The 10,369-nt window shown below is 33.9% G+C and overlaps 1 pseudogene; it reads left to right on the top strand.

The window, feature by feature from the left end:
- Positions 1-760: 760 nt before the first annotated feature.
- Positions 761-4,649, top strand: LOC114396904 (annotated as a pseudogene).
- The last annotated feature ends 5,720 nt before the right edge of the window (positions 4,650-10,369 follow it).

The following is a 10,369-nucleotide window of genomic DNA, read 5'->3' as shown; positions in this document are numbered from 1 at the left end:
GATTACGATACATGGTAATCGATTATTAGTGCCTTGAGTTGTTGAAAATAATTGTTTGAGGCAAAAACTAATCAACCAATGAGATTCTTTAAACAAATAAACTAAGGCCTTATCTTTTTCTTGATCTTGTTTGCTTGACCTTGAATTAATCTTGAAGCAATCTCTATTTGCTTAACCTTGAATGTTTCTTGAAGCAATCTTGTTTGCTTATACTTTGACATCATCAAAAACCTGTATACATATATTTACATTCTCCCCCTTTTTAATGATGACAATCATTATCAAGTAAATTCTTTTTGGCATCATCAAAACCTGCATGATTCACAGTTATGTGAAACCATCTTAGAATGTCACGCGGTGGCAATTTTGTAAATATAAGATTGTTTAACGAATACGATTTTCATAAAACCGTCTTAGAAAGTGTTGTTTTACAACGGTTTCAAGAAAACCGTTTTAGAATAGTTGTCATTCCAGGACAATTTTCATAAAACCGTCTTAGAAGTTAACAGTTTTAATTTTTATTTTTCCCTCTTTTTTTTCTCAGTCTCCGTCTCGTCTCTCATCATTTCTCTCTCTCCCTCTGTGACACCCTGACTCCCTCTCTTCGTCCTCTGTCGTCACTAGGGCACCTTCCACGTCACCAACCATGGCATCCCATTTCCCTCATCACCTCCCTCTGTCGCGCCGACCTCTCCTTCTTCTCCGACACCCTTATAAACCCTAAATCTCCATTTTGTACAAAAATGGCTCCCCTACCAACTTTGCCGCCTACACCGTCGTCTTCAACCCCTACGACACCTCCAACGGCAAGAAGATCTCTGCCACCTCCATTTACTTCGAGAGCCTCCCTTACAAAGTAAACTCCACCATCGACTACATCGACTATGACCGCTTGGAGGAAAATGCCCTAGACTTCAGGCCCAAATTGATAATCTACAGTGGCAGTGCTTACCCTCGCGATTGGGACTACAAATGCTTCAGGGAAATTGCGGATAAGTGCGGGGCATTGCTTCTTTGTGACATGGCACACACTAGCGACCTTGTGGCTGCACAGGAAGTGAACAACCCCTTTGAGTATTGTGACATTGTGACCACCACCACGCATAAGAGCTTGTGGGGTCCACGAGCTAGGATGATTTTTTACCGGAAGGGCCTGAAGCCGCCAAAGAAAAGGCAGCCGAAGAACATGGTTTATGATTTCGAGGACAACATTAACTTTGCGGTGTTCCCTTCACTGTAGGGTGAGCCCCATAATCACCCGATCAGGCTCTTGTCATGGCGCTGAAGCAGGCCCCATCGCTCGGGTTTAAGGCCTACGCCAAGCAAGTTAAGGCCAACGCTATTGCGCTTGGGAATTCCATGATGGGGAAAGAGTAAATTCTTGTCACTGGAGCCACGAAGAACCATCTTGTCTTGTGGGATCTCAGACCCACCACAAGCCATGGAACCAAAGGCCTCTCTCCTTCTCCCCATGTTTTATCTTCTTTACTTCTTTGTCTGATAAAATTTGTCATCAACCTCCTCCTTTTCCCACTCTTTTTATCCCCCCCCCCCTTTATTCATCTTCTTTTTTCCCTTGCAAATATACATAAAATATAATATAATTAATGTGTTGAAAGGCATATTTGCTTAAAGAGCTTAAACACATCATCGCCTTGATCGTTTGAATCTATGGAACAGCTTGTTAACTTCATCATCCAGCCACCAAGGGATCATTTTTTCTCCTTCCAACTCTCGCATCCTTTTCCTTGAAACACCTTTTTGAATCAAAATATTATTTTTCTTTTTCCAAAATTCCCAAATGGGTATTTGCTTTTGCTTGGTGTTGTTCAGTTGGATCGTGATGGAATTCAATTTAAATTTTTGATTTTTAGCCTTTGCAAAGCCCTAACTCAGCTTGGGTTGGCACAATTGAATTTTAGTTTTGTTGTCAATCTCCTCCTCAGTTCCTCTTTTTCAAAAGGGGAAAACTAGAACAGAGATGCTAGTAGATTCAAAATTTCACTTCCTTAGCCTCTTTTCCAAAAGCATGTTTTTTGGAGCTATCACATCATGTTAATTTCGCGTACTGTTTATTTGGTTGGAAATTTGAGATCTATTTTTAAGCTACCTTGGGGAAGTTCTTTGTCACCTCATATTCGGGTGTTAGATTTTCATTCTTCCAGCTAAAAAAAGTCTTATTTAAACACTTCTTATTTGTAATCAATCCTTTTTTTGTGTTCTTAAGAAATGGATGCATCTGTCATGTAACTTTACATGGTATTAATACGATAACGACTCTTAGATAAACATTTGAACTCTTACTTATCTTAACACATATTAGTTGTTGACTGCTTATTTATGCCTACTATTAAATTTCTTATTGCTTTTTGATTTTCTTTTATTCTAAAAGTGGAATCTATAAAATTTATGCTTCCTAGAAAAAGAAATAGAAAATGAATGGATGCATTGCTTTGAATAATATATGTATGCTCAATAGTTATAGTGAAAAGGCACACATCCTTCAAATTTTGAGGTATTGGTAGAAAGCTCAGATGCAATATAGGCCTTGAGATAACATTATGCTTGCTATACAGTTTTATGCAGTATGCTTGTCACATAATAGCTACAAACAAACTTGCACTTCAAGTCATCTATCTGTAATTATGGCCTTAAGATGAATTGTCTTGAATCATGCACAACAGTACATGCCTAGCCGATTTATTTGCACTATTTTTGTTTCAAATTTAACTTCAACTTTAAATTATTGTGATCATATCTTTTATTTTGGATGCAGAGCTGAATATGGCCCCAAAAGTGATTTATTGGATCAGGAGTTCATGTTGAAAGGGAAATGGTATCAACAGAAGGATGTAGAGGTAAGTTTTAAAAAGTATAATTTAGTGCATTAGCAAAATTATTTTGAGCATTGGCTATGTGGAAATGCATTTGAAGATGAATTTATCTTATTCTATAGTGTATCCGTAACAAATTTATGAATCTAAATGTCCAATCATTGTCTTCATTGTCTTCTTCTTCTTAATATTTTTTAATTGAATTCCTAAGTGATCACCATCATTAGACAACATTAATGTTAAAAGGTAGATCCATTAGGCGGGCCACCATTAACTTCAATGAAGATTATGAACTTGTAAAACTGGTGCAAGGCCATTAACTTTACGTGCGTAATATGTTGTCATGGAAACAAGTGATTGTGGGATGTTTCTTTTTTTATGTTAGCAAGTAGGCTATTGTTTGAAACAGTTCCACTGAAACTCAAGTTTTCTTTTGAAAATTTTAGGTGGCGCTTGGTTTGAGTGTTTATTTTTTTGTTTTCTTTTTCTATTTTCATTTTCTGTTTTTCAAGATTTAGAAAACATGTATCCAGAAGAAATTACTCTAAGGTGCCACCATGTTTCCACTTTTTCTTGATTTGTTGTTTTTAGTTTTGGGCCTATTTTTGAAAATATTTTCAGAGAAAATGCTTTCTAAATTTTAAAGAAACACATTGTCACTTTTATTTTTTGTTTTCTTTGAAAATGAAAACAGAAAACACTCAAACCAAGCATCACCTTAGACTCTCTTCTTTCCTTTTTATTTTTCATGGTGCACCATAGTGCATGTATGGTGTTGCATAGTTTATAGATTTCAATTTTATAGGGTTGTACTAACTGGGTGAAATGTTTGTATAACAACGGATGTAGGGCTAATGCTAGTGAAGCTGCTATAATTTTACTTCCCTCAAACATTATGGTTTTTGCTCTGGATTTTTTGGGTTCTGGAATTTCTAGAGGGGAGCATGTCACTCTAGGCTGGAATAAAGTAAGTGCTTTCTCAATAAATTTTTAAAAATATCATATTTTATTGTTTCATTATTGATATAGCTTAGCCTTATTGATGTGTCATTTATCCACTCTCGTGGGGAATAGTGATTTCTCTGTCTTTTTCCCACAATTAATACGAGTAAATGTGAGAAGGACATTAAATGAAAGAGATACTTGACTTGTCAAAGTTCTATTCTTTCCTTCTGTGGTCTTGCATTTAGATTAGGCACAATACACATTAGTGAACCTCATTTAAAGATAGCTTCAATAACTTGAATGCTGTTGTTTTTGTTAACTCAATCCAAAATTATTAGTCCAAGTTTGCATACACATTACTACTACTTGCTTTGTTGTCATTATTCATTATGAAATGATTGTTTGTTTGATATTGTTGACTATTTTCAGAAGGATGATCTGAAGGTTGTGGTAAACGATTTGCGGGATGATGGAAATGTCTCTTTGATTGGCTTGTGGAGTCACTCAATGGGAGCTGTAACTAGGTAGGTTTTCATCATCACCTACTTTTTGCTTTTGGTCATATCAGCCTGTTTAGTCCTTATTTTTTTTATTAATGAACATTATCATACTTGAATAATAGATTGTGTATAACACTGTTTTAATCCTGAGAGTGAATGATTTGTGATAATATATTCATGTGTGTGATTGAACTAGGAAAATAGTTAGTTGTTCAATATTTGTGTAGACTTGTAGAAAGTACCCTCCCCTCTTGTGTAAAAAACTCATGTATATGTTTGTTTCCCTCTGATTCGAATGGTTCTCCTTTTTAGGTGCACTCCATATAAGTACTCTGATTACATAGCCATTCAAACATACCATTTTAGATGATGCATATGTTTTTTTTTTCTGAACAGTTAATGATTTTATTACTGGCAGCCTTATGTATGGAGCCGAGGATCCTTCCATTGTAGGGATGGTTTTAGACAATCCTTTTTTTTTATTTGGTTGATTTGATGATGGAACTTGTAGATACATATAAAGTTCATCTGCCAAAGTTCACTCTAAGTATATTATATTACTTTTTGGCTGGAAATGAGAATACCTTTTATATAGAAATATTTTATCAAAAATTTGGAATATTTAGTCTCAATATTTTATTGCTTTTTTCATGGAGGTTATCGGAACTATTTTCAGTCTATGCCAGCATGCCTCAATGATATGTGACATGATATAAAGAAGTTTGATTGGAAATGACATATTAATATCATTAAACTTCCCTGTCCATCCAGTCTGAAATTTAATAGCTCTTCTTCATGACTTGTTATCATGACCAAAAATTGTTTTGTTGAATTTGTATCTTGATGAGAACTGATTTTTACTGATAAGAAACAATGGAGTACAGCTCCTTACTATGGGGGAAATCCCTCTTAATTACATAGTGTGGATCATAGCTTTTGTGTCTGTGTAGTTTACACAATTCTAAATATCCCCCTTGTTCTCAAATCATAAGTATAGGAACCAAAGTGCTCCTTCTCCACTCATCTGGCATATGCTTAGATCTCAAACTCGTCAAATAACTTAGTGAGCCAAATGATACCTTTTTCAGTTCTTATTATAAGAATAAATTCTTACACTTATTGTTATGCCGATTTTGTTTCATTTTTGTCATTGCATGTGAAGTTTGCAATTCAGTACATGCGAAGAGTGATCCAACAAAAGGCAAAATTTGACATAATGGACCTCAATACCATTAAGGTTTTTTCATCCTTTAATTATTGTTATTTTTATTTAACTTTTATTTTGTGATAGGAGTTTTTTAATGAAAGGAATCAGTACTACTTGCCTGCTTGATTGTATAAAATGATTGATTAGTTAGTTTGACGGAAAAAAACTGATAAGCTATTACTGCTTTGTTTTTCTCATCATTTTTCAATACAAGTTAAAATCTCCATTTGTACCTGAGTTTAGTTAACAAATGTTTTTTGTTTTTAGCTTGAATTTGTAGAAATTATATAAATGCATAATATTTCCTTATGTTGGCAACAAATATCATAAATTTATTAATCTCCAAGTTAGTACATAATTTCTACAACAATCAATCCCATATTCACTAAAAGGGTCACTAATCCTCAAGGGAAATAATTCTCAACACCTTGACATGTCATTCAAAGTCAAAACATAGAAGTGATACTCAGGAAGATACCCCACTAGGCAAGACCCCTGGGTCACTTTAGTGAGTTGGAGTTTTGGCATTGAACTCACTCTCTCAAGTATACCATTTTCTAAGAATAATGAAAATCTTCCCAAATGATATAGTTACCTACTTTTCACACACACGAATGGTTTTCCGAACAAAATTATCATCAGCAACAATCATACGTTATCATAAATTCATTCACCAATCTCGATACCATAAGAGGTTATAACATCATAAATTCATCATTCTTCTGCTTATCATAATCATGAACCCTCCTATAGTTCAGTAAGCCTAGCAAGATATTCCAACACCTTGAATTCTTGCAACAACTTATCAAAAACTTATATGAATGTGAATCTCATATTTCAATATAAAGTCAACTTTAATCATAAAATAGCATCATCTCATATCATCATAAATTCATTAAGATTTCAAAATAATTAATTTACGCAAGGAAAATAAACATTAATCACATCCACATCAAAACTGGTCATTGGATGCAAAATTGGTCATTAAACGCAAAACTGGTGATTGAACATGAAACTTGTCATTGGACGCAAAACTTGCCATTGGATGTGAACTCTGCGGAGTTTCAAAATTCTGTAGAATTGCCTCTCGTGATTTCCAAATCATCTCCAAACAAACCCAAACCATATGGAGGAGAGTTCCTTACCACTAAACTAGACTCAAAACTCAAAAAGAGTATTCCTACAAGGTCCCTTAAGTCAAGGAAATTCAAGGTCTCATACTCTCTAATGGTGGGTTGCCTTGGAGAAGAAGAAGAGAGTGAAATGAAAGGGTTTATGTTTTGGTTCATATTTACAAAGGATTTGTGAGGAGTTTATGACTCTCTAACTTCCTTCTTTGTACACCTCACACTTCATTAAATTCACCCACCCCTTTCTTATGACTCAAGGTCCAAACACTCTAAAAATCATCAAAACATACATACAACATGACATACACATAACATATGCATAAATATAACAATCCATTATCTCATAATTAATTATAGACACTTAAATTAAATTTAGTTACTTTTACAATCTAATTAAAACTCTTAATCAAACATTATAGAAATTACAATGTTACAATACTCCCTAACAAAAAAAGTTTCATCTTTAAAATTTGCTTGTGAGGATATACTATAAACATTTTCCAAGCACAAAACTCCTTCGTCTTTCGTAAGTCTTGATCTTTCCTGCGTGATCTTTCGTTGAGTGATTCACCCAAATTCCCCAACTGTAATCCTTCCTAGATAGAATGTCTCTAACCAAATTTCTCACTTGCTAGTATTGTGTAACATTTTGCATAAAACCATGATTTTTTTTTTACCACAAATATCTTTCTTTTCCAAAACATGAATCAAACAACTTCACGAAGATGAAAACTTATTTTGTCATCAAGCATGCATATCCATTTTTCAAAAGAGAGCTTTTAAAACACAAAAAAGTTGAACTTAAACTTTTTAACAAGTTTAAAAACATAAGCCACATTTTGATCCATTTTTCAAAAGAGTTTTCAAATTACATGAAAACATAGATAAGTCAAAACTTTCAACATGATCTAAACATCAAAGCTCTATTACACTAGGTTTTTCAAATGACACGCCCATAAGATGTCTAATAAACATTTCAAAGCATTTTTTTTCTTCTAAAAAACATAGGAAGATTAAGGTGAATGCTAGGATGTAATAGGTTTTCCTATGGGGCTCATAACTCTACTCATTCTAATCTTCACTAGCTTTGTCATACTATAGGGTCTTACCCCCAAAACACTATTCTAACTCTTCTTATCATAATCCCTACTAAAGTATAAGATCTTAGCTTAAGAAACTACTAGACTCTAGCCATCACCTAAAGCTCTGACCTCTCCTACCACTAGCTGCTAGGAAAGGTCAACACGCTTACTCCATAGACCACTCCACTAATGGAATCTTCTCATAGTTGACTTCAAAATCTAGTACTAAGGGTTAAGGATCAAAGTCCTACTAGTTTCTAACTTGATTTGGCCAAGAGAAGGGCTTGACATCATCTCACAGTTGAGTGTGTATTCTCGACTAGACCATCTCATACTCCCTAATCAACACAAAAATATCCTACTTATATATAATTCGATGAATCCTCTAAGGTAAGGGTTAGCTAAAAAAAGCAACAAGGTTCATGCATCAAACAAAATCAAAGGAAGAAAAAGGAAGATACAATCGAGGAATCAAAACATGCAAGGTTCATGAAACTCATGCAGAAACAAGGATGATGAATTTTGAATGCAACCATGAAACTTTATCAAACCCCTCAACATCCATTTTATAACCAAAGAAAGATCACAAAACATGTTTTTAAGAAAGACTTTACCAATTATGGAAAAACAAGGACAAAGGGACGAACTTTTGTTTTTAAGAACAACTTTCAAATCAATTTCATAGTTGAGAAAAAGAAATCTCAAAACTAAAGAAATCTATGTAAGAGATTAAATCTTTCAAAACGGATTTTCTACCAACGAGAAAGTAGTAAAACTTCCTATTGGAAATAAGGAAATCACTAAAATGCTTCTCCACCTTTAGAGTTAAGTTTTAAAAGATTTTATTGGAAAACATCACATGCATCATAACTAACTTTAAATTCAAGAAGGGGTAATGTAAAGAGAACAAAGAGACCATAAGGTAACAACTTCACAAAACATTTTTTGAACAAATAAAGTTAATTATAAAAATAATCATGCATCAAAGAGGCCATTTGTTTTGCATAAAAGAGATAAGTAAACCTAAGTGAAATACATTGCAATTGAATCAATAAAAACCATCTGATCTTGAAAACAAAAAACTAACATAGAGAGGAAACACAACATAAATGGACAAGGATTATCAACACCAAAAGCTTTACAAAAAAAATGAGTCAATAAGGTTAAAAGAAACATCTTCATTCTCAAGGTAAAAACCACTTTAAACCACAACATATAAGTTGAAATATGATCATGGGAGGAGACACAACAACATATATAAAAAATGAGAACTATAAATCCAAAACATTTGTAAAACCACTTTGAGCAAAATTGTAAAACACCATCTTCATTTTCAAAAGAAACCAAATTTTAAACTACACCAAACATGTTAAAACACTGAAATAAACATAGGGAAATAACAACGAAAATATCATAGGTTATAAAAAGGAAATCTCATTAAGCACACAATACTTGGCTAAGGATTACTAGTCTCAACATATTCTATCCAAGGTAAGTTTTCATTCTAGGGAACCTTGGCCTTACTCAAGTCTTCATTTATCACAAATCATATAATCGATAATCACATATTCAAGGGTTCTCACACAAAGAACTGCGACAACCCATATCTCGCTATGAATCTCTAATAATAAGAACTAATTAGGGATCATAGTGAGATCTCACAAGCATACACATTGACTATAATTATTCTCCCTTGGAATAATTGTACTCAATGCACAACAAACACCATACCCGTGATTTCCTTAGAGAATCAACTAGATATGATTCAATAACCAACAACAGTTCTCTCATGAAAATGATTTCACAACACACAACAAAGAAGACTAAAGACCTATTTGTCAATAAATTGTTGGATCAAGTGGCCTCAAAATAATTAAGAAAGGGGGTTTGAATTAATTATTAATGAGCCTTGACTAATTAAAAACTTATCCTTCTTAACGTTACTAGATTCAATTAGGCTTTACTACTAAGTTATTAGAAAGTAAAGAACAAAAGCAATAACTTAGACAAAAGTAAAGCGAAAATAAAAAGTACACAGCGGAAATTAAAGAGTGTAGAGAAGAAGAAGACAAACACAAGATTTATACTGGTTCAGCAACAACCCGTGCCTGCATCCAGTCTCCAAGCAACCACCGGTTCTTGAGATTTCCAATAACCTTGTAAAATACTTTACAAGCAAAGATCCACAAGGGATGTACCCTCCCTTGTTCTCTTTGAACAACCAAGTGGATGTACCCTCCACTTAAACTGATCCACAAGAGATGTACCCTCTCTTGTTCTCAATATTACAACCCAAGTAGATGTACCCTTTACTTGTACCCCAAAGGATGTACCCTCCAATGTGTTAAGACAAAGAATTCTTAGGCGGTTAGTCCTTTGAATTCTTTGTAAGGGGGATACAAAAGATATCTCAGGCGGTTAGTCCTTTGAAATCTTTTGTATAAAGGGAAAGAGAAAAATATATCTCAGGCGATTAGTCCTTTGAATCTTTTGTCAAGAAGGAAGGAATGAAGAAGAAGAATAGCACAAGTTTTTGGTCAATGAACTTTTCTTGAATAAAGAAAGTATTGAACAAAAAACTCTTAGAAGAATGCTTTTAAAAGAATTAGTCTTTTAAATTCGTGCCTGGTCACATATTTATAATCATTTGATGACTTAAGTTAAAGTTTGT

This window comes from Glycine soja, chromosome 18 (genome assembly GCF_004193775.1).
Source record: "Glycine soja cultivar W05 chromosome 18, ASM419377v2, whole genome shotgun sequence".
NCBI lineage: Eukaryota > Viridiplantae > Streptophyta > Magnoliopsida > Fabales > Fabaceae > Glycine > Glycine soja.
Note: the sequence above shows the minus strand (reverse complement) of the source record. Positions and strands in the feature narration are given on the sequence as shown.